Source organism: Mobula birostris, chromosome 14 (genome assembly GCF_030028105.1).
Source record: "Mobula birostris isolate sMobBir1 chromosome 14, sMobBir1.hap1, whole genome shotgun sequence".
Lineage (NCBI taxonomy): Eukaryota > Metazoa > Chordata > Chondrichthyes > Myliobatiformes > Myliobatidae > Mobula > Mobula birostris.
The window spans coordinates 17,124,248-17,148,793 of record NC_092383.1 but is presented as its reverse complement, the minus strand read 5'-3'; the positions used below and the strand labels follow the sequence as shown (position 1 = coordinate 17,148,793).

Genomic DNA, 24,546 nt, shown 5'->3' with positions numbered 1-24,546 from the left:
TTGCTTGAACTGCTGCTGCCAAGTTAACAAATTTTCTGACGTGTGCCGGTGATCATAAACCTGATTCTGATGTAAGTAGCAGCACAACATTGGAGTAAGCTGCATGCAATTGGAACTTGCAATTTACATTGTGATGGCGTGTTTTTGGACCGATTGAGTGACATAGCGCTTTGCTGTCTCTGAGAGAGTTTGCTGAGGTTTGCAGCGGAGAGTGCAGACCGGAGGCCTGGACATCTGGAGAAGGAGCGTGAGCCATGATCAACTCCATTGCTTCTCTCTGATGGAGGCTTCGAGAACATGACAGCACGGTTGACTCCATGCTTTTCTACAACTGAGGCATCAAGCAAGGTAGAATTTGATAAGGATAAGAGCGGAGGACGGGTGGTGTTTGGTGCCGTCTGCTTCCATTTGACCCACCTTCCTCCCTCTCTCGCTAGCTAGCTGCTGTCAGAAGAACGTGCAGGACTCTTGTTGCAAGGATTGATCAGAGAGGCGGTGGACTCGTTTTGGGGACTTTAGGGTTCATGTTACATGTGTTTCTGGATTCTGGTTACTCTTTTCTTCTGCCGTTTTTGTGCAGTTTGTTTAGGGTGATCAATGCGGTCTGGGGCACCTTAGTGAAGAAGGCTTTGCTCTGCAAAGTTCTAGTGGCACAATGCTGACTTGAACTAAACTGAGTCGGATTGTGGTCGGATGCTTCCGGGATGCTGCTTCGGCAAGTTGGCGGCGCTGGAGGTTTACCGTCTGCATGAGATGATGAGACTTTCGAGAAACTCTGAGACTTTTACTGTGCCATGGTCTGTTCTTATCAAATCACAGTATTGCTTTGAACTGCTGTAACTATATGTTAAAATTATGTGGTTTTTGTTAGTCTTTAAGTCGGTTTGTAATGTGTTTTCGTGATATCATTCTGGAAAAACATTTTTATCATTTCCTAATGCATGCATTACTAAATGACAATAAAAGGGGACTGCGTGTCCTCATAATCATAACCATAATCATAATCTGTTCTTTTTTGCGCATTGGGTGTTTGATGTTTTCTTGAATGTGTTCCATGGCATTTCTTTGTTTTGTGGCTGCCTGAGGGAGGTCGAATCTCAGTGTAATATTCTGTATACATACTTTGATAATAATTGTACTTCGAACTTTGAATTTGCAGCCTTTTAGAAGACATGGTAACTAAGGTGTTAATCAGCCTGCTGAGTGTAAATGGGAACTCACTTATTTGTGAGTTAAAAAAAAGAACAGGCATCTAATAACAAGCCACTATAATGATAATGCAATCCTATCTATAAAGAGAAACTGAACTCTGTCTTGGTCTGTCTAGGTAACAATAGAGCCATTCAAAACTGCAAGTAATTTTATAAACTCACTGATGAGACATCAGAGAACTGACCTTTGGATGAACCAAGGTCAAGTGGGATGCGTAGCACTGCCAAGTCTTATCACACAAAGGCACAGTGCAGAATTTAACATCACTCACTTCTTCCTATTAAAGAGTTCTGGGTGCTTTTATCTGAAAATGTCAAACCATGACAGGCTGATTCACACTTTGGCTTCTCCATCATAAGGAGTTTGCATTGGACGTAATTGACAGAAACAAAGTCTCAACAATCAGAACACGTATCTGAACATCTGAGAAATTACACAACATTTTAAAAACAGGGTCACAGTCTTAAAGTAACGGGCTAGCCACTCTGGACTGAGGTGAGAAAATTTATTCTTCTTCCACAGCATAGAGAGTGTTTGGAATTTTCTGTCCAATAGCTTGTGCTTGTGCATACCTGATGGCATGAACATTGACTTCTCTAACTTCCGCTAATGCCCCACCTCCCCTTCGTACCCCATCTGTTACTTATTTTTATACACACATTCTTTCTCTCACTCTCCTTTTTCTCCCTCTGTCCCTCTCACTATACCCCTTGCCCATCCTCTGTTTTTTTCCCCCCTCCCCCTTGTCTTTCTTCCCGGACCTCCTGTCCCATGATCCTCTCGTATCCCCTTTTGCCTATCACCTGTCCAGCTCTTGGCTCCATCACTCCCCCTCCTGTCTTCTCCTATCATTTTGGATCTCCCCTCCCCCTCCAACTTTCAAATCCCTTACTCACTCTTCCTTCAGTTAGTCCTAACGAAGGGTCTCGGCCTGAAACGTCGACTGCACCTCTTCCTAGAGATGCTGCCTGGCCTGCTGCGTTCACCAGCAACTTTGATGTGTGTAGCTTGTGCAGGTTGAGTGACTGAGCATATTTGAGGCAGAGTGAAGTAGATTCTTGGATAAGAAAGAAGTGGAAGAAAGAGGCTCTGCGGTAAGAGATTCAGTGGAGGAGAAGGCTGAAAGATCAACGCAGGTTCACGTTCCTAAAGTGTTCTCACACGTCAGCTCATGCGTTAATCCCTCTTTGTGGGACTAAACCATGTTTTGACCTGAAATATTAATTCTCTTTCTCTCTCCACAGATACCGCCTAACCTGTTGTACACTTGAATGCTTTCTGTCTTACTTCAGATTTCATGCTCTGGAAAGAGTGCAGTTGAGAATCTTCTTTGTACCGAGTTATTTAACTTCAGCTTGGATAGCAATTAGATTGAGATGGAGAGCCAATATTCACTTGTGTCACCACTGTCAGGTGTTCTAAAGGCAGTCAGCCTCAAAGATTGCACTGCAATCAAAGTGAAAGACTGATACCCTGCCTCGGGGGAGAAGTGAGGTAGATGCAGTGAGACATTGAATATAATCAAAAGAAGCATAATCTCATCAAATAGAAAAACAATCTGAAGATCCTGAGAAATAATAGAATCGTGGGTCATAGAACACCTTACAAACTAATTTTTCTCCTTCCTGCCTGATAGAGCCTCAGACACCAAATGTGTGCTCAAATCATCTTCCTTTATGTGGCCAATTTATTAGGCACAGGAGTGGAACTGGATGTGGCCCTTTTGCTACCACAGCCCATCCACTTCAAGGTTCAATGTGTTGTGCATTCAGAAATGCTCTTCTGCACACCACTGTTATAAAGCATGGTTATTTGAGTTACTGTCACCTTCCTGTCATCTTGAACCAGTCTGGCCATTTTTCCCTGGCCTTTCTCATTAACAGAATATTCTTGCCTGCAGAACTGCTCTCACTGGATGTTTTTTTTGTACCATTCTCTGTGGTGCATGAAAATCCCAGGAGATCACCCCCAGTTTCTGAGATACTCAAACCACCCTGTCTGGCTCCAATTATTTCATGTTCAAAGTCACTTAGATCACATTTCATCCCCACTCCCTGATGTTTGGTGTGAACAGCAACTGAATCTCTTGACCACGTATGCATTCTTTTCTGCATTGAGTTGCGGCTACAGGATTGGTTGATTAGATATTTGCATTAGCAAGCAAGTGCAATGGTGTACCTAATAAAGTGGCCACTGAGTGGCTATAATCATAGTCATAGTCGTACTTTATTGATCTCAGGGGCAAATTGTTTTTTGTTACAGTTGCACCATAAATAATTAAATAGTAATAGAACCATAAATAGTTAAATAGTAATATGTAAATTATGCCAGTAAATTATGAAATAAGTCCAGGACCAGCCTATCAGCTCAGAGTGTCTGACCCTCCAAGGGAGGAGTTGTGAAGTTTGATGACCACAGGCAGGAATGACTTCCTATGATTCTCAGTGTTGTATCTCAGAGGAATGGGTCTCTGGCTGAATGTACTCCTGTGCCCACCCAGTACACTATGTAGTGGATGGGAGACATCGACCAAGATGGCATGCAACTTGGACAGCATCCTCTTTTCAGACACCACCGTGAGAGAGTCCAGCTCCATCCTCACAACATCACTGGCCTTACGAATGAGTTTGTTGATTCTGTTGGTGTCTGCTACCCTCAGCCTGCTGCCCCAGCACACAACAGCAAACATGATAGCACTGGCCACCACAGACTCGTAGGACATCCTCAGCATCATCCGACAGATGTAAAGGACCTCATTCTCCTCAGGAAATGACTGAAATTATGACTGAAATTACTGAATGACTGAATAATGACTGAACTTAAAGATTTCTGGGTTGAAGTCAGAGGAGACAAGAGAAGAAGCAATGGACTGTTTGGGGACTAAAACAGTACTAGAAGGACAGAAGGACCAATGAAGGGAGCTGTTTGAGAACCTCAATACATTTTAGTATAAAATTAATAGTTGGCAAAAGTAATTTAAAGAGAGGATTGTGATTGCTGATCTGTTATGAGTCAAAGACCTTTCTCAGCACCATTATCTGGTGCTTGCTTATTTTGATCCTGTCATCTTACTGTGGCTGAATTCAATGACTATCAATTATTTAGTTGATTACAAGGAAATCTGTGCGTTCTGATTAGCTTTAAATGAGATATGAACTTGTGGCTCTTTCAATATTTCCTATTTGAATACCTCCAAAGGAAGAGCAGAATGCATATAGCAGGCATGCAAGTGCATGTTTAGTATTTTGTTTTTCATCTAAGACAATAAACTATGGTACATTCCACCAATGGAGCTGCTTGCCCCAGCCAGCACCACCTCTCCATCACAATATTTTGAAATGTGGCCTACCCACAGCCAGCTTTTCCTCCAATACCAAACAAGCCTGCCCAAAAATCTGCCCACAGTAAACAGCTTTATTCACAGTTAAGTACTTTGGACAGCCTCCAGCACAGTCTGTCCCACACAATGGGATAACTCCCTGCAGGAAATAACAATATGCAAGGGTATTGTCAGCTGTATGCTAGTGATGGATATAACAGTGTTGCATGGTCAGTCAATGCATGAAGGAAGTTACACGGCTGGTACAGGTGGACGACACAGTACTGTAGTGGTTAGCATAACTCTTCTGCGATCGGGATTCAATTCCCGCCGCTGTCTGTTGGGAATTTGTGTGTTCTTCCTGTGACTGTGCATGTTTCCTCCAGGTGTTCCGGTTTCCTCCCAAATTCCAAAGATGTACAGAGCAGGGTTAGCAAGCGGTGGGCATGTTATGTTGGTGCTGGAGGTGTGGTGGCACTAGCAGGCTGCTCCCAACACATCCTCAAACTGTGTCAGCCGTTGACGCCAACGACACATTTTACTCTACGTTTTGACGTTTCAATGCGGGCAGCATTTACGCCAACAACCAACACTGTTCTGGGACGTGCTGGGGAAGCTCGCAAGCTTTGCCATGTATCTGGCTCCAACATAGCATGCCCACAATTTACTAACCCTGACCTGTGTACCTCTGGAAGGTGGGAGAGAACTGGCATGGTCACGGGGAGAGCACACAAATTCCTTTCAGGCAGTGGCAGGAATTGAACTCCAATCGCTGATCACTGCGAAGCATTATGTTAACTGCTACTGCTACCGTGCCACCCGCTTACGTTGCCATGTCACCCATGAAAATATCTTTCCTCAAACACCTGAGAGAACACAGATCACCAGAATCTAGCCTCCATCACCCTTGCATATTTGCCCTGCCATTGCCAACAGCCCTACTCTCAGCGACTCAGAATCAGAATTAGGTTTAATATCACTGACGTTTATCGTGAGATTTGTTGATTTGTCGCAGCGCTACAGTGCAATACGTAAAAACACAATAAATTACAATGAGAAATATATATACAATAACTTTATACTTTATTGTCACCAAACAATTGATACTAGAACGTACAATCATCACAGCGATATTTGATTCTGCGCTTCCTACTCCCTGGATTACAAATATTAAATATTAAAAATAGTAAAAACTAATAAATATTAAAAATTTAAATTATAAATCATAAATAGAAAATAGAACTTAACTTATCTTAATTAAGTAAGTAGTGCGACAAAAGCAAAAGTTAGTGTTCATGGGTTCATTGACCATTCAGAAATCTGATGGTGGAAGGGAAGAAGCTGTTCCTGAAGTGTCAAATGTGCGTCTTCAGGCTTCAGTACCTCCTCTCTGGCAGTAGCAATGAGTAGAGGGCACATCCTGGGCGATAGGGGTCCTTAATGATGGACGTCACATTTTTGAGGCACAGACCCTTTGAAGGTGTCTTTGATACTGTGGAGGTTCGAGCCCATAATGGAGCTGGCAGTGTTTGCAGCCTTCTGAGCTTTTCTCGATCCCGTGCAATGGCTTCTTCATGTCAGACGATGATGCAACCAGTTTGAATGCTCTCCGTGGTACATCTGTAGAAATTTGTTAGAGTTTCATTCCCACTAACGTGAACACTGCAGTGACCCGGGAGACCAGACCCTCCATCACCAGAACCTTCCACGTACCACTTTCAGCCACCAGCAGCTCTACCGCTGTCATTAGCATTCCCAGGAGTTCCGACAGAAGGGTTAATATTTCTCCTGATGTGTATATCCTCTCTAATGCTTTTATTTGAATTTCAAAACCAAGTCTTCATTTTCTGCTTCAGTACTAGCTTTGTAATGAGTTATACATAGGTAATACTCTCGGCAGATGTGACTGTTTGTTTTCTGCTGGCTGACATTTTAGAGATGCTTGTTGGGCAAAATAGGATGTGGGCACTGTGCCCATGTTTATTAGAGTGGGGATTGCATGTATAAATCACCAGATGATTTGTTTTTGTTTTGTATTTTTGTAGTAGAATAATTATTGACCTGGATAATGGTCTTTTTCAGAGAGTATAATGGAATCATTTGATGCTGAATATAACCATGGAAACAGGCAGTATAGAAGGTGGACATTTGGCCCATCATAATGCTGATGGCCAAAAGAGAGCTTTATATTTCGAAGATTAGCGTGGCCCCTGCACAAGAATGACATGCAATTTCTTGAAGTGTTCCATATTTTTGCTCAAGGTATCGTGACAGTTGGCAAAACGCTGCAGAGCACCAGCAATCACTGATCGGCGTACAAATCCTGCTGCTGTCTGTAAGGAGTTTGCACATTCTCCCCGTGACCGCGTGAATTTCCTCCGGGCGCTCCGGCTTCCCTCCACATTCCAAATATGTGCGATTATGTTTAGGGTGAGTACATTGTGGGCATGCTACGTTGGTGCCGGACGCATGGCGACGCATGTGGGCTGCCCCATCACAATCCTTGGGCTATGTTCGTCATTGATGCAAAACAACGCAATTCACTGTGTGTTTCAATATTTCAATGTACATCAGACAAAAAAAGCTAATTTCTTGAAGAGATTAAATAAAGCTCCCTGCAGTATATGGTCACCTGCTTCAAGCAGGCTTTAATTATACTGGTGCTTAAGAAGAACATGGTAACCTGCTTCAATGACTATTGTCTAGTAGCACTTACATCTACCGTGATGAAGTGCTTTGAGAGGTTGGTAATGAAATGTACCAACTCCTGCCTGAGGAGCAATATGGATCCCCTCCAATTTGCCTATCTCCGCAACAGGTCCGCAGCAGACGTGATTTCACTGGCTACTCACTCAATTGTGGAACATCTGGACAGTGAAGGTGCATACATCAGGATGCTCTTCATTGACTACAGCTCGCATTCAGTACTATCTTCCCCTCAAAACTAATCAACAAGCTTCAAGATTTTGGCCTTAATACTTCCATATTCAATTCGATCCTCTATTTCCTTGCGTGCAGACCTCAGTCATTTTGGATGAGCAGAAACATCTCCTCCACAATCTCCATCAGCAAGGTTGTGTGCTTAGCCCCCTGCTCTACTCGCTTTATGCTTCTGACCTGAGGCTAAGCACAGCTGTAATGCCATACTTAAGTTTACTGATGACACCATTGTCGTTGGCCAAATCAAAGGTGGTGATGAATCAGCATATAGGAGGAAGACTGAAAATCTGACTGAGTGGTGCCACAACAACAACCTCTCACTCAACGTCAGCAAGACCAAGGAGCTGATTATTGATCTCAGGAGGGGGAAACCGGAGGTCCATGAGATGGTTCTCATCAGGGGGTCAGAGGTGGAGAGGGTCAGCAAATTTAAATTCCACAGTGTTATCATTTCTGAGGATTGGTCCTGGGTTCAGCATGTAGGTGCCATTATGAAAAAAGCATGGCAGTGCCTCTACTTCATTAGAAGTTTGTGAAAGTTCAGCACGGCACCTAGAACTTTGACAAACTTCTATAGATGTGTGCAGGAGAGTGTACTGACTGGTTGCATCACAGCCTGGTATTAAAACATCAACGCCCTCGAATGGAAAATCCTACAAAATGTATTGGATATGGCCCAGTCCATTACAGATAAAGCCCTCCCCACCATTGAGCACATCCACACGGAGAGCAGTCGCAGGAAAGCAGCATCCATTATCAAGGAACCCCACCATCCAGGCCATGCTCTGTTTATACTGTTGCCATCAGAAAGAAGGTACAGGAGCCTCAGGACCCACACCACCATGTTCAGGAACAATTATTACCCTTCAGCCATCAGTCTCACGAATCAGAGGGGATAGCTACATTCAACTTCACTTGCCCTATCACAGAACTGTTCCCACTACCTATGGGCTCACTTTCAAAGATTCTTCATCTCATGGTCTCGATATTTATTGCTTATCTATTCTTCTTGTTCTTTTTCTTCTTCTTATTATTATTTATTGTTTTCTTTTGCTTTTGCACATCGGCTGTTGTCCGTCCTGTTGGGTACAGTGGTTCTATTATGTCTCCTGGATTTACTGTGTATGCCCACAAGAATCTGAGGGTTGTATATGCTGACATACTTTGATAGTAAATTTACTTTGAACCTTTGGTCATCCAGGTCATTATCCGCATTTTTTTTCAATGCAATGGCATCTTCTGCCTCCATCATCCTTTTAGGCATTGGGTTTCAGACCTGCAGAAACCTTTGAGTAAAAGCTTTCTTTAAATGTCTTCTAATGATTCCACTATCTACACTAAACCCCAGTCAACTAGTTTTTGACCTTTCTGATAGAATATATAGCAACGTCCTGTTAACTTTCCCAAGCCTCATTTTAGCTCCAAAATTTCATTTAAAACTTCTCTTGGTTGCTGCCTTTGTTCCAAAGAAACACTTTGCCCCTTCTTAAAGGTTAGCTTTTATTTGCCACATGACATCAAAACGTCAAAACATAGAGTGAAATGTGTTGATTACGTCAACAGCCTCTACAGTCCAAGGATATGACGGGGGCAGCCCACAAACGTCACTATGCTACTAGTTCCATAACATGTCCACAATTTACTAACCCTAACCTGAATGCTTTTTTTAATTTATTGTGATTCAGCGCGGTATAGGCCCTTTGAGTCACACCACCCATCAATACCCTGATTTAATCCTATCCTAATTACAGGACAATTTACAATGACCAAATTAATCTACCAAATGGTACATCTTCGGCCTGTGGGAAGAAACCCACACGGCCACAGAGAGGACGTACATACTCCGTAGAATCAGCAGCAGGAACTGAACCTGGGTCGCCCGTACTGCAAAGTGTTGTGCTAACCACCATGCTAAAGTTGTCTTTGGAATCTGGAGGAAACACGGTCACAGGGAGAACATACAAGCTCCTTACAGACATGGTGGGAATTGAACCCCAATTGCTAATCGTAGATGCAGTAATGCATTACACTAAATGCTATGCTACCCATGTAACTAACTTACTTCATAACTAATATAACAGCTGTGAAGCCTCTTCTGCACCTCTTTGTAAACCATCATTGTCTTCCTCTTATGTAGTGACCAGAACTAACCATTGTTGTCTAGCTATGACCTAACTAGTGCCTTTTACAGTTCAGATATGACCTTCCTGCTCATATATTTGACACTTTGATTTTAAATGTAATTACATTAATTATTTGGGGAGGCACTGTAGTGTAGCAGTTAGTAGAATGGTTTACAGTGCCAGTGACCTGGTTTACAGTTGTTAAGTTAATTGGTCATTGTGAATTGTCCCGTGATAAGGTTAGGATTAAATTGGTGGGGGGGGGGGGAATTGCTGGGTGGCGTGGCTCGAAGGGACAAAAGGGCCTATCCCGCACTGTATCAAAAAAAACCTCAGGTTCCTATTCCATTATTCTTGATTATTATAACTTATTGAGTACTGATATGTTCAAAAATATCCCAAGAGAATTAGGAGAAGACTACGACCAAACTACTAAATTCTGCCTGCTCCTGCACTACTGAACTTGTGTCCTCATATCTCGGTTCCATTCTGCCCCCTTGGTTCAGTCCTTTCCCACCTACATCCATGGTGCTTCTCAAACCACCAGTCTCCTCAGTAACTTTCAATTCCCTGAGCCTGAGTACCTCATCCAGGGAACTATTACCGAACCACTAAGTGTCAAGAACGCCATAGAACCAGATGGTACAGCTGATGAAAAAAATCTGCTGCCCATTACACCAAGAGCATTTAGGGCAGCAATGAAGGTCCTCCATCTCCATCCGTCCATACCACCACACACTGATAAAGAAGGAATCTTCATTGTTGTTTCCATAACAATTCTTTTTGACCAGTCAGGGTTTTCAGCCCTGAACTGAACCTCCAAACCTGGAGGACCAGTACACCACTTTTAGTCTGGCCTCTACCCGTTGAACTGTTTGGCACGGGTGACCCTACCAACAGCTGAAGCACAGGGCCCTGACTCCAGCCAACATAGCTCTCTGGGTCATTGAAGGATGCAAGCTCCTAAACCCTACGGCAAGGACGTGGTCCCTTTGGAGGACAGTTCATGAGCTGACCATTATTCACATAGCTGATTTGGATTCAGTGTTTCCCTGAACTTAACTGAGACAGTATTATGTGTGAGAACCATGCCTGGGGTGATAGATTGTTTTTCACAAAAGGAACTGCAAATTGATCTGCTAGATATGGCATCTGTTATTCAAAATATTCTTTAAAACATCCAGATGAAGGGTCTCATCCTGAAACGTTGACTGTTTATTCCTCTTCATGGATGCACCTGGCCTGCAGAGTCCCTCCAGCATTTTGTGTTTGCTGCTTAAAAGCATAATTTTGTTCAGTTGTCCATGGATGGTATTGCCTCTGCCAATGAAATGGAGTAAGGCTTAGAATAAGAAATCTGGAGCTTATGCAATAAGTGGTCTATTTAGAGAGCAAGGTTGATGTAGATAGCACACATCAGTCAATTTAAACAATATACACAGCCACCAGAGTCTGTTTAAATATTACATTGCAAAGACAAAGTTTATGGAATCCATCTTTCAAACTTCTGTTGAACCACAGTACACAAAACTTAACCAATGTATGCTAACGTCACCTGATTAAATCCAGATGATCATAAAAATAGTAACTGGAGATAGCTACATACAAATTATGGACATAAAATCAATTCTGGTCACTTTGTAGCAGTACTGTTGTCAGGTATGATATATGGGAGAATTATCCAATTGTTTCCATTCTGGCTAGGGTTATTGGTAACAACAGATGCAGCCAATTTTGTCGACAAAAGCAAAAAAAAAGGAACAGTCCATCCCAGAAAAGAAAACCTGAGGCAGCTGGTTGTTGAACACCACATCAGTGAGATTGTCTGTCTGCTGTGGCCAATATCAACTATTCTTATCTTTTCCATTTGGTAGACCTTGAACTCCATCTGGATGCTTTCTCAATTCTCAGCTGGCTGATATCAAGGGCATAAGATGGTTTAAAGTTAACGTTGAAGACTTTACTGTTTTTCTTGTTAATTCATGTGGCAGGGAGAGGAGTAGCGAGAGGTATAGGTTATCTATAGTCCTGCTGCACAAGGTCATCTTCCTTCTGTATTGATGCAGGACGAGTCCTAATAAATGAATATTCCTACACTCTTTCACGTTATCCTATCCAGGTTAGCCACAGAATTATTGTCCATTCTAGTTCCATGGGGGTTGATGTTGGATCCCTTCTCCTTATACTGTATATAAATGATTTAGATGATGGAACAGGTGGCTTTGTTACCAAGTTTGCAGATGATACGAAGATTGATGAAGGGGCAGGTAGTGTTGAGGAAACAGGTAAGACACAGAAAGACTTAGACAGATTAGGAGAATGGGTAAGAAAGTGGCAAAAGAAATACAAAGTTGGAAAATGCACAGTCATGTAGAAATAAATGTGTGGACTATTTTGTAAATGGGAAGAAAATCCAAAAATCTGAGGTGCAAAGGGACTTGTGAGTCCTTGTGCAGAACACTCTGAAGGTTAACTAGCAGGTTGAGTCGGTGGTGAGGAAGGCAAATAGTGATTTCAAGAGGTCTGGAATACAAGAGCAAGGATGTGATGCTGAGGCTTTATAAGGCACTGGTGAGGCCTCACCTGGAGTATTATAAACAGTTTTGGGCCCCTCATCTTAGAGAAGATGTGCTGGCATTGGAGAGGGCCCAGAGGAGGCTCATAAGGTTGATTCCAGGAATGAAAGCGTTATCATACAAGGAACGTTTGATGGCTCTGGGTCTGTACTCACTGGAATTCAGAAGGATTTAATTGAAACCTTTCAAATGTTGAAAGGCCTAGACTGAATAGATGTGGAAAGGATGTTTCCCCTGGTGGGAAAGTTTAGGATAAGAGGGCACAGCCTCAGGATAGAGGATCGACCTTTCAAAACAGAGATGCGGAGTAATTTCTTTAGCCAGTGGGTGGTGAATTTGTGGAACTTGTTGCCACATGCAGCTATGGAGGCCAGGTCGTTGGGTTTATTTAAGGCAGAGATTGACAGGTTCTTGATAGGATATGGTATCAAAGGTTACAGGGAGAAGGTCAGGAACTTGGTTGAGGAGCAGAAAAAACAAGGATTAGCCATGATTGAATGGCAGACCAGACTTGATGGGCCAGATGGCCTAATTCTGCTCCTATGTCTTATTGGATTATGGTCTTATGTTTCTCAAGAGAGCCAGGGGAACAACTCATTTCCACACCGACACCTATAATTCCTCAGGAGGCTGAAGAAGTTCAGCATGTCCTCATCGACTTACCAATTTTTTTCAATGCGGAAGAGAAACCATCCTGTCTGGTTGCGTATTGGCTTGGTACGGCAACTGCTCTGCACGTGACATTAAGTGTGAAAAGAGGCAAGACTGGATGTTGGACACCTGGAGGGTGATGCTGGAGAGGTAACAGAGGAGGATAACAAAATAGTGGATGAATAGTGAGGTAGTATTTTGCATCAGTCTTCACTGTGGAAGACACTAGCAGTACGGTGGAAGTTCCAGCTGTAAGGGGGTATGAAATGTGTGAAGTTACCATAACTAGAGAGAAGGTTTTTGGGAAACTGAAGGGTCTGAAGATCAAGAAGCCAGCTGGACCAGATGGTGTACACTCCAGAATTCTGAAGGAGGTGGTGGAAGACATTGTGGGGACATTAGTTATGATCTTACAAGAATCACTAGATTCTGGAATGGTTCTGGAAAACTGGAAAATTACAAATGCCACTCCATTATTTAAGAAGGGAGAGAGGCAGAAGGAAGAAACTGTAGGCTAGTTAGTTTGACTTCAGTGGTTGGGAACATGTTGGAGTTGATTATTAAGGGTAAGGTTTCAGGGTACTTGGAGGCACATGATAAAATAGTCTATAGTCAGCATAGTTTCCTCAAGGAAAATCTTCCTGACAAATCTGTTGGATTTCTTTGAAGAAGTAACAAGCAGAAGGCCTTTGAAAGGAGCCACACATGCGGCTGCTTAACAAGCTACAAACCCATGGTATTACAGGAAAGATTCTAGCATGGATAAAGCAGTGACCGATTGGCAGGAGGCAAAGAGGGGGAATACAGGGAGGCTTTTCAGACTGGCTACCGGTGACTAGTGGTGTTCCACAGGAGACTGTATTGGACCAGTTCTTTTTATGTTAAATGTCAATGATATGGCTGATGGAATTGATGGGTTCATTGCAAAGTTTGCAGATTATATGAAGATACATGGAGGAGCAGGTAGTTTTAAGGAAGTAGAGAGGCTACAGAAGGACTTAGACAGATCAGGAGAGGTAAAGAAGTGGCAGATGAAATACAGTGTCAGGAAGCGTATGATCATGCATTTTGGTAGAAGAAATGAAAGGATTGTTTCTTCTAAATGGAGAGAAAATGCAAAAAAAACTGAGTGGATAGGAACTTGGGAGTCCTTGTGCATGATTTCCTAAAGGTTAATTTGCAGATTGATTCTGTGATGAGGAAGGTAAATGCAGTGTTAGCATTCATTTCAAGAGAACTAGAATATAAAAGCAAGGATATAATGTTGAAACTTTATAAAGCTCTGGTGAAGCCTCATGGAGTATTTTGGACAGGTATTGGTCCCTTATCTTAGAAAAGATTTGCTTAAGTTGGCAAGGGTTCAAAGGAGGTTCATGAAAATGATTCCAGGATTGAATGGCTCGTCATATAAAGAGTGTTTGATGGCTCTGGGCCTGTATTCACTGGAATTGAGAACAATGAGGGGTGACCACATTGAAACCTATCAAATGCTGAAAGGCCTTGATAGAATGGATATGGAGAGGATCCTTCCTATGGTGGGATAGTCTAAGACCAGAGGACATGACCTCAAAATAGAGGGGTGTCCTTTTAGAATTGAGATGAGGAGGAATTTCTTTAGTCAGGGAGTGATGAGCCTGTGGAATTCTTTGCCACAGGCAGCTATGGAGACCAAGTCTCTACGTATATTTAAGGCAAAGGTTGATAGATTCTTGGTTGGGCAGGGCATCAGAGAATATGGGGACAAGGCAGGAGACTGGGACTGAGAAAAAAAACTGGATCAGCCATGATCAAATGGTGGAACAGACTCGATGGGCCAAATGGCCTAATTCTGCTCCTATATCTCCCGGGCTTAAGGTGACCAAAGAAATGGCAGAGAGTTGATGACGCAACTTAGCAAGTCACAGGAACCAGCCTCCACTCAATAAAGCAACCGGCATGAGAAAGACCCCAGCCACCCCAGGCGTTTTCTCTTCTCCTCTCTCCCATTAGGCAGAAGATATAAAAGCCTGAAGCCATGTACCACCAGGTGAAAGGACAGCTTCTACCTCACTGTCATCAGACTCTTGAATAAGCAAACTGTACGATTAGTTGGACTCCTGGCCCCACAATCTACCTCATTATGATGCTGCACTTTATTGCTTGCCCTCTCTGCACTTCTGTGGTAGCTTTTACACTTTATTCTGCATTGTTGCTGTTCTACCTTATTCTAGTTCAATGCACTGTATATTGATTTGATCTGTATCAACAGAGGGAAGACAATATTTTCGCTGTATCCTGGCAAATGCCATAGCAATACCTTGTTAGTCGGCAGTTTTTAAAGGTCTTCTGCTGCTGTTCACATTATTTTGAGACAGGATCATCTGAGAATTGCCACCTTGCCATGGTAGAGAAGTTGGTGAGTTCCTGAGATCCCAAGAATGATGTCGCCTGGAGCTGAGTTCCAACCATGGAGGTAAGGTCAAGGGGGAGGTTCCACGCAGAGAGATCCAACCAAGACCTCAACGGTGAAGCTGGCAGAAGATCATGACACATCACAACAGAAGTGAAGCTGGAGAAAAGCTGGAGCTGTGAAGTGTCTCCAGTCATCTTGCATTCCATGCCGATGGACCCTGACCCATATGTTAAGGGTCGTGTGGTGGCTTCCTGTGCATCAGCCTCCCCACGTTAAACAAAGTCACACACAGACATTCTCCATTAAGAGAATAAGCCCTCAAGAGAACATCACTCTCAACTCGAGTATTCGCACCATTACTACTGTTGAGACAGACATCACCTTCCTTATTTAAATATAATTTGAAGGTACCAAGATAGATGATCATTCCACAGTCATGTAGTGATATTGATACAAGGAGCACCTCTCACTGAAGTAATATGATTCAGACCTAACTAGCTCTTCCTCATGCAGACCAAGAATACCCCTGTTCAATGTCATTTTGCTCAGATCAAGATGTTCTGGTTTATTTTTCAAAAGGTTATTTGAAATGCAGGGTGGGTGATTTAGGACTGAAATTAGAAATTTCTTTACTCAGAGGGTGGAGAACGTGGGTTTCACTATCACACAGAGCTGTAGAGGCTAAGTCACTGAATATATCGAAGAAGGAGACTGATAATTACTGAGGTGCAAAAAGCATCAAAGATATGGGGAGGGAACAGGAGTATGGTACAGAGGCATTTTCATTTGATACTTTGATATGTATTTTTACTATACCTTATAGTAATTCTATGTATACCACTGTTCTGCTACTGCGAGAAGAAAACACATTCTGTTGCATATGTGAGTGATGATACCCCTGATTCTGATATGGGTCTTTTTGTTGACTGAGAGTGGGAAGGGGGCAGCAAGGGGGTAATCAAGGTTGGGAAAGGGGGAAGGGAGCGGGAAGCACCAGAGAGAAATTCTGTAATGATCCATAAATCAGTAGTTTGGAATCAAATGACCTTGCCTTGTGTCTCTGGGCTGGGTGTGTCTGCACCCGCACATGCAACATCCTTGGCACTCCTTCTCTGCCAACTGTCCCACACCCCTCCTGTGGCACCCCACCCTTGCCATTCCCAACATCCTTTGCTCCGGCCAGATTTACCAACTCGTTCTCCACTCCACACTGACAAATACAGTACCGTGCAAAACTCTTAGGCACTCTGGCTATATGTATATGTGCCCAAGAACTTTGCACAGTTCTGTATAATAATTTTCATGTATTACAGTGTACTGCTGTGGCAAAACAACAGATTTAGCGACATAGGTCAGTGGTATTAAACAGTCACCAGCATTCTGCTATGGATAACTCAGTTTGGTGCAGACTGCTCGGGTGTGTTCTGGAGGTAGGGTATATACCAAATATTAAGTTCAGCAGCAGCCATTCTTCAGATTTGAATGTGGATTCCAGATTGAACTTAAAACACAGCTCAGAACAATGGGTTTCCTGGAATTGCAGGTTGGGGTCAATTGCAAACAAAGAAACACTCACCCTTGACCTCAGACGCCTGCATATGCAGGAATGCAACCTAGAGTCAGTGGGTTAACATTCATTTTGGTGTCTGGAATGTGGGTGTGAAGAAGTTGCTATTTGAAAATTATATGTAATTCAAAGGAAGCATTGTAGATAGATTGTAACTAGAGAATGGTTCTGCTGTTAACTTGGATCTTTAACATATAAAAATGTCATGTAATATTGGGTTGAGAGGCTTCTTGCTCCAAGAGTGTCTCAGTACGCTGCCTGCAGCTCATTTTTGTTGAGTAAAACACTTCTGTATTCACTAGCTTCAGAATCCCTCTGTTGACTTTGGTCACATTACAACACAGATCAATAAGTTTCGGTCAGACCATAGGGCGGCTTTCACCAAGTTAGTGATCTACCTCTAGTTAGTGATTAACACTTGATGTCCACTTCTAATTGTCACAATGTTACTTGATCCCTAGATGGCAATGAACAGGTAGGAGAAGTGATCCTGCCAGCTATTGGCTGAGGACCGGATGTCGTCTTTGACTAATTCACAGCACTATGTGGGTCATAGTGTCGGGAATGGATGTGGGGAAGACTGTGAAATAACCTTGTTCTCCAAACTTCAAAGTAAAATTTATTATCAGAGTACATACATGTCACCACATACAACTCTGAAATTCTTCTTCTGCGGGCATACTTAGCAAATCTATAGAACAGTATCTGTAAACTGTAAACAGTAAACAAACTGTGCAATGCTGATATAAATAAATAGCAATAAATAAAAAGCATGAAATAACAATATAACAATATAAAATAGTCCTTAAATGAATGTAGCTATCCCCATTTGTTCAAGATCCTGATGGTTGAGGGGTAGTAACTGTTCTTGAACCTGGTGGTGTGAGTCCTGAGGCTCCTGTTCCTCCTACCTGATGGCAGCAGTGAAGAAAGGGCATGGCCTGAGTTGTTGTGAAGGCATGAATGCTCAAGATCAAGTTTATTATCATTCAACCACATACGTATATGTCGCCAAACAGAACAACATTTCTCCCAACACAGTATATATAACTCACACACAATGCAAAGTAATATTACCATGAATAAATTAACAAATAATAAAATATATTCCAGAAGATTCACATTTAGCATCCTGATTGAGAAGTTGCAGAATCTGGGCCTCTGTACCTCCCTCTGCAAATGGATCCTCGACCTCCTAACCGGAAGACCATAATCTGTGCGGATTGGTGATAACATATCCTCCTCGCTGACGATCAACCCTGGCGCACCTCAGGGGTGTGTGCTTAGCCCACTGCTCTACTCTCTGTATACACATGACTGTGTGGCTAGGCATAGCTCAAATACCATCTATAAATTTGCTGATGATACAACCATTGTTGGTAGAATCTTAGATGGTGACGAGGGGGCATACAGGAGTGAGATATGCTAACTAGTGGAGTGGTGTCGCAGCAACAACCTGGCACTCAACGTCAGTAAGACAAAAGAGCTGATTGTGGCCTTCAGGAAGGGTAAGACGAAGGAACACATACCAATCCTCATAGAGGGATCAGAAGTGGAGAGAGTGAGCAGTTTCAGGTTCCTGGGTGTCAAGATCTCTGAGGATCTAACCTGGTCCCAAAATATTGATGTAGTCATAAAGAAGTCAAAACAGCAGCTATACTTTATTAGAAGTCTGAAGAGATTTGGCATGTCAACAAATACACTCAAAACTTCTATGGTTGTACCGTAGACAGCATGCTGACAGGCTGAATCACTGTCTGGTGTGGAGGGTCTACTGCACAGGACCAAAAGAAGCTGCAGAAGGTTGTAAATCTAGTCAGCTCCATCTTGGCTACTAACCTACAAAGTACCCAGGACATCTTTAGGAAGTGGTGTCTCAGAAAGGCAGCATCCATTATTAAGGATCTCCAGCACCCTTTTTGCACTGTTACCATCAGGTAGGAGGTTCAGAAGCCTGAAGACACACACTCAGTGATTCAGGAACAGCTTTTTCCCCTCTGCCATCCGATTCCTAAATGGACATTGAATCTTTGGACACTACCTCACTTTTTTTAAATATACTGTATTTCCGATTTTGCACATTTAAAAAAATCTATTCAATATATGTAATTGATTTACTTGTTTATTATTATTATTACTATTATTATTTTTATTTCTCTCTACGAGATTATATATTGCATTGATCTGCTGCTGCTAAGTTAGCAAATTTCATGTCACATGTCGGTGATAATAAACCTGATTCCGATTCTAATTCTGATCCTGATTCTGATTCTGAGGTGCATTTACCACACAAGTTAAAAAGTAAATACGTGTAATGGATCCCAAGGAAATCTCCACACAGTATCCGTCACCCCATTTTGCTGTCCCATAATCCTTGGCACTTTCAGATCCGTGCCAAATACAGTAATCAGTGCAAAACAACAGAAAGCTGCACATTTCATTCAGAAGCTGGTAATTCACACCAACAGCAAACTCTGATGTAAAGTAACACAGAAAATGCTGATGGAATTCAGCAGGTCAAGCAGCATCTACGGAGGGGAATAAACCATCAATCTTTTGGGCCGAGGCTCTTTCAGACATAGAGCTCAGGAATTAGCATCAATTCGCTCAGTATCCTGGGGTCATTGAATCATGGAGACATAGAGTGATATAATAAGAATCAGAAAAGAGAATTTTTTTTCCACATAGACTTATGTAAGAATCAACATGCAATTTTTGAGGGAGGCTGGACAGATTTTTGATGTAACTTTACTTGTGAAGAGAAAAGTTCAAGACTACCAAGAAAGGTGAATGGGATTGGAACAAATTAGACACCCCTTCAAAGCCCAGCTGAGAACACGAGGAGGGGTGGTCTTCGATTATCTGAAAGTACCTTGAGTGCTTCAATGATTCAAGACAGCTACAGCAGTTCAGCTGACTGCGTACTTGAAGCCTTTATGCTATTGAACATCTGGAATTGAAAGAAGTCTTTTGTTTAACATCGACTGGGTACTTACCCACTCCATCACAACACTGGTACCAGGAACCCATGTCCCAGTCTGTTGTTGAGAGAACAGTTCCACCCGCAGGCAACAATCCAGACTGGATGTCACCTATTCCTTTACCGCTCTTTCAACAATTCAAATCCAATTCCGGCTTCATTCGTCAAAATGGCAAACATTCAATGGCAAACATTCCGGAACACTCTGAAAATGCAGTAAGCTCGGCAGCTGATGCCTGCCTTGCTTACATTCTTAGACCTATTGACAGCCAATGGCACTCAGTGAACCTTTGCTGAGGTGCACGTCCTGTAAAACCATTTAAAATCCATCAACATTGCCAGAGGGCTTGACAGCCATTTCAAATAAACTTTATTACTTCACTGATAAACATGGAAGGAGTAACAGCAAATGTTTCAACAAAGAAAGAACAATATCTCTCGTCAGTAATTTTAATGCTCACATCAGTTTTACAATAATTTCATCCTAAATTGTGTTTGAACAAATAACCATTATCTTGTTATGCTTGGTGATGGTGAGTTACAGAGTAACGTTAGTAATTAACAAAGCCTCACTGTAAAATAATCCTCAATTTCATAGTCAAGACTCCAGATTTAAGCACTTGATTTTTTTTGTTTCATTTTAAGCTCTTATAATCTCCTAGTAATTGTCAAGGAGAATTACTGAACAAGAATCACAGAAAACACCACATGTCACAGACACCACAGGCAGCTGAGTGGTTTACAGACAGAGCAACATCACACAGTGGTTTTGGAGGGGATGTCATTTCACGGTTTAGCTGTTCACACTGGCATTTGTGCGGTCCTGTCCTGAGCACTGACGTGTGGTTCTGTGAGAGGATGGGGAGAAGCAGGCCTTCACACATTACTCTGGTTCTAGCTGCTTTGTTTTCCACAGAAAATCAAGAAAACATAATCCACCTCCCCAAGTGTGACTTTATCGCGTACTGTGTTGTTTTTGTTTATTAGCATTCCTGTGAAAGGCCTGGTGCTTTGTAACTCCACTTAGATGCAATAACCTGCCTCTCGCCTCCCTCTGGCGCTTCACCTCCTTCACTTTATCCTATAGTCCACTCTCTTCTCCTTCTTCAGCCCTTTACTTCTTCCACCTATCACCTCTCAGCTTCTTACTTCAACCCTCCTCTCCTGCCCACTACCTTCCCCCTCAACTGCCCACTATCATGTTCTTTCCCTCCTCCCACTTTGCTTCTTTCCCCTTCCTTTCCAGTCCTAACAAAGGATTTTGGCCCGAACCATCTTTATTCCTTTATTCCCTTATTCCCTTCCATTGATGCTGTTTGACCTGTAGGGTCCCTCCAGCACTTTGCGTGTGTTTCCCTGCATTTCCAGCATCTGCAGAATCTCCTGCGTTTATGATCTGATGCAATAAAGTTGATAGTCTCCTATTTCTGCAAAATCACTTGAGACTTTTAGTCAGATATTTCAGCAGTGACTCCAACAATCCTAAGCTTATAGTGGGCACAATTTCACAGCTTTGATCTATTTTCCCGCATCTTAACAGCATTATCTTGCCTCTCCGTGTTTCCGCATAACATCTGGACACTGTACCTTTACTATAGGTGTTTGCTACTTTCCTACAAAAATACCGTTTACTGATATGATCTGGACTATGCATATGTATGGATCTATTTATTGTACAATTGTATCTCATATCCTATTCTTATGTCATTTGAATACCTGACTAAATAATCAATCAACGACATTTATAATAAATTGTAAAACTTTAATTACATTGAATAAATCTTCCGAAATCATTACAATTTCACTGATGATTCTGAGAACATTAAAATTTAAACAAAGCGACCTGAAGTGAAACAGTAGATTAAAGGCTGATTGTAGTATTTCCTTGTAGTCAGTTCCTCTGATGTGCATGAACTAAAGTATCTGTTCGGTTTTAAAACAGGGGTGGGTCCCTTGAGACACAAGACCAGAATCTGTATTAAAAATGCCACAGATAAGAATGCAATAATGAAATCTCCATGGTCTCCTACAGAGTTGCCACTGCGCTGCTCAGTAGCCCGTCTACAATTATCTATACTGATGGCAAATGGTACGTCACGGTGAGATTAAACGGGAGACCTAGAGGGAGGGGGCAAGGTGAGCGAGTAACAGGTTTCATTTATCTAAATATCCTATGAAGTGAGATTTCCCTTTTGTTACAGGTTTGGTGCCGTCACATCCTGACAACAAAGGACCAAAGTCCCAACGTGGCACTTACATTCGCAAACCAGAGGCCATCCTAACTAGAAAGGACAAGTCTTCTCATGCTTTTAAAAGACATGTGTAAAATCCTATATATTAAAATGACAGAATCGTGGAAGTTTCTAGCACAGAAACAGGCCATTTGACCCACCAGATCTCTACTTGCTCGCTCAATGAGAACGCTACCCATACTCTGCTCTCTCTTTCCCACTGTTCTCTCTTTGTGGAATGGGTTTTCAAACTCAGCAATAATTTGTCACACAGATTCTAATTTCTAAACACTCCAGGTGTGAAGATTCTTCTGTCAGACTGCTTCTCCAGAAGTCTTGGAGACCATCTCCTTGCTGCAGTCTCTTTTCCAACTATTCTCTGTGGAATTTGTTTAGAGCAGTAATTAGTGGCACTGATACTGATTATAAGCATTCTGAGTATAAAGATCCTCCTATTTAGCTACCTCACAGATCTACAAGACCCCCTCCCCTTTCACCCCTCGGAAGCTGTCCGCTCTTCCCACCCTTTAACAACTCCAACCTGACAACTCTTTGAACACTTCCGACTCTAAAAAGCACATTTAATTGACCATTGACTCTTATGTGCCTGAGATGAAAGGGTTGTACTTGAAATGCAATACACACAACACAATGCTCAGGCAGGTGTCATGGAGTTCAGAAGAGAATGTCACTGTGAGGGAAAGCAGCTCAGAAAGAATGAGGTTGTGTTGATATTATCAAGCAGGGATGAAAGAGACTGTTAATGGGAGAATCTAGTTTGGTAGATCACCTAAATGCTTGGCTTTAATACTGATCTCTGAGAAATTCAGCCAGGAATATTGTATTAAGCAGAGGCAAAAACACCGCTTAGCCAGAAACATCCCCAGGCCCCAGAGGAAAGCAACGGTCCTGCACGTTTGATGTAAGATAATACAACCCGTTCCCACTGGTATCACACTTCAGAGGTGATGCAAACTATCAAAGGCCTTGACTTCACTGCTGCTCAGTGCCGAATTAGTTGATCCCAAAGAAAGCAGCTGCTGGGAGCTACAATTGATCTCCATGCTGCTCCCATTGGAAAGTGACTCTTGTTAGAACGAGGGGTAAGAGAGAAGATAACAGGTTAGTACACTATTAGCAGAGATATTTATAAGAAAGCTATAATCATTGTTGGAGGGAAAGAAGGGCTAATGGGTTAGTGAATCAGCTGTGACCTTCATAGAAAAATCTTCGGCTTTGGTTCATGGAGGAAAAAGACTCCTGTTCCTCTTGCTTTCTCAAGCACTTCTGCACATGTTAATAAGCCTCTTTAAAATTGGACTGGAGATATAACAGGCACTGTCCTTGACTGACTGGAGAGTCAGTGGACTGCCAAATGTACCTGGTTCCAAAGGCGTGGCCCTTGGTAATTTTTTTGTGTGCATGTGATTAGCTGTTGTAGTTTGTGCATTTCCCACCCAGTATCACTAAGCCTTCACACAGTGGAGGATATGAAGCTAGGTGCTTTTCTCTTCCACTGCTGAGAATGGAATTTTGCTCCTGTGCCTGACAACACCTCACCCAAAATGACTGCCTGGGTGCAAGTAGTTGGGAGGCTATTTGACATCGCATCCGAGCCAGAATTTGTTCTCACCTGATGTCATACTTGCACCCTCTTACAGGATAATGGGAAGAAGCTGGGATAGGGGCTGATCCTCTCCCTCCCCCAGTCCTGGATGGAGTGTCATTCATTGGCCTGGGCTTAGCCTTGGGTCCTTCCACTCTGCATGTACCACCCGAGACGAGTGGCAGCGTACAGAGGAAGAAAATAAGTACGGGCTCAAGGATGGACACAAATGGAGACAATGGTTTATAACAAATGAACAGCACGTGAAACACACTCAAATCTTTGGCATCTTGAGTCTAACTGTCCTGCTTCAGTAGCACAGGTCCCAGGGTGGGTTAGGTATTGTGAACGTCGACTCTTTAAAACCTAAAAAAGAAAACAAGAACACAAACAAAAAAAAACACAGAAAACATCAAATTAAAACGATGCAAATGAAAAGGGAACTGAAATTAAACACGGTGAAACAGAACTGAAATATTAAATTATACAAGAAAATTTTGCTAATTTGGAACCCGATGAATTGGAACCAGAAAATGCCTTATCACGTCTTTTAAAGGTAACTTATGAACAACTCAAAGATGCATTGACTGTTACTGGTTGGATAAAATATTTGCATCTGAAAAGACCTTGTAAGTAAAACGAGATTACTTTATTTGTTTACTTTGTTTTGGGTAGTATTTAGGGAGAAATGGTGGCCCGGATGCCAGGAGAGCTTCCTGCTCTTAAAATAACTATTCTCATGGAAGCTTTAATGTCCAGAAGAGGAAGGTGGTACTGTGTGTGAGTAGGGGGTCGTGGTAGCCTACTGGTTAGCATAACACTATTACAGTGCCATTGACCTGGGTTCAATTCCGGTCACTGTCTGTAGGAGTTTGTACATTTCCTGTGACCATATACACAGTTCCTTGAAAGTGGTGTCAAGGGTAGACAGGGTGGTGACGAAGGAACT

General features: G+C 42.5%; 1 protein-coding gene and 1 pseudogene across 1 annotated transcript in view; one reads left to right on the top strand and one right to left on the bottom strand.

Moving 5' to 3' along the window:
• LOC140209736 (NT-3 growth factor receptor-like) overlaps nt 1–24,546 on the bottom strand; it is a 946,852-nt gene that overhangs the window by 123,382 nt on the left and 798,924 nt on the right. The window lies entirely within an intron of this gene.
• LOC140210165 (U6 spliceosomal RNA) lies at nt 6,724–6,786 on the top strand (annotated as a pseudogene).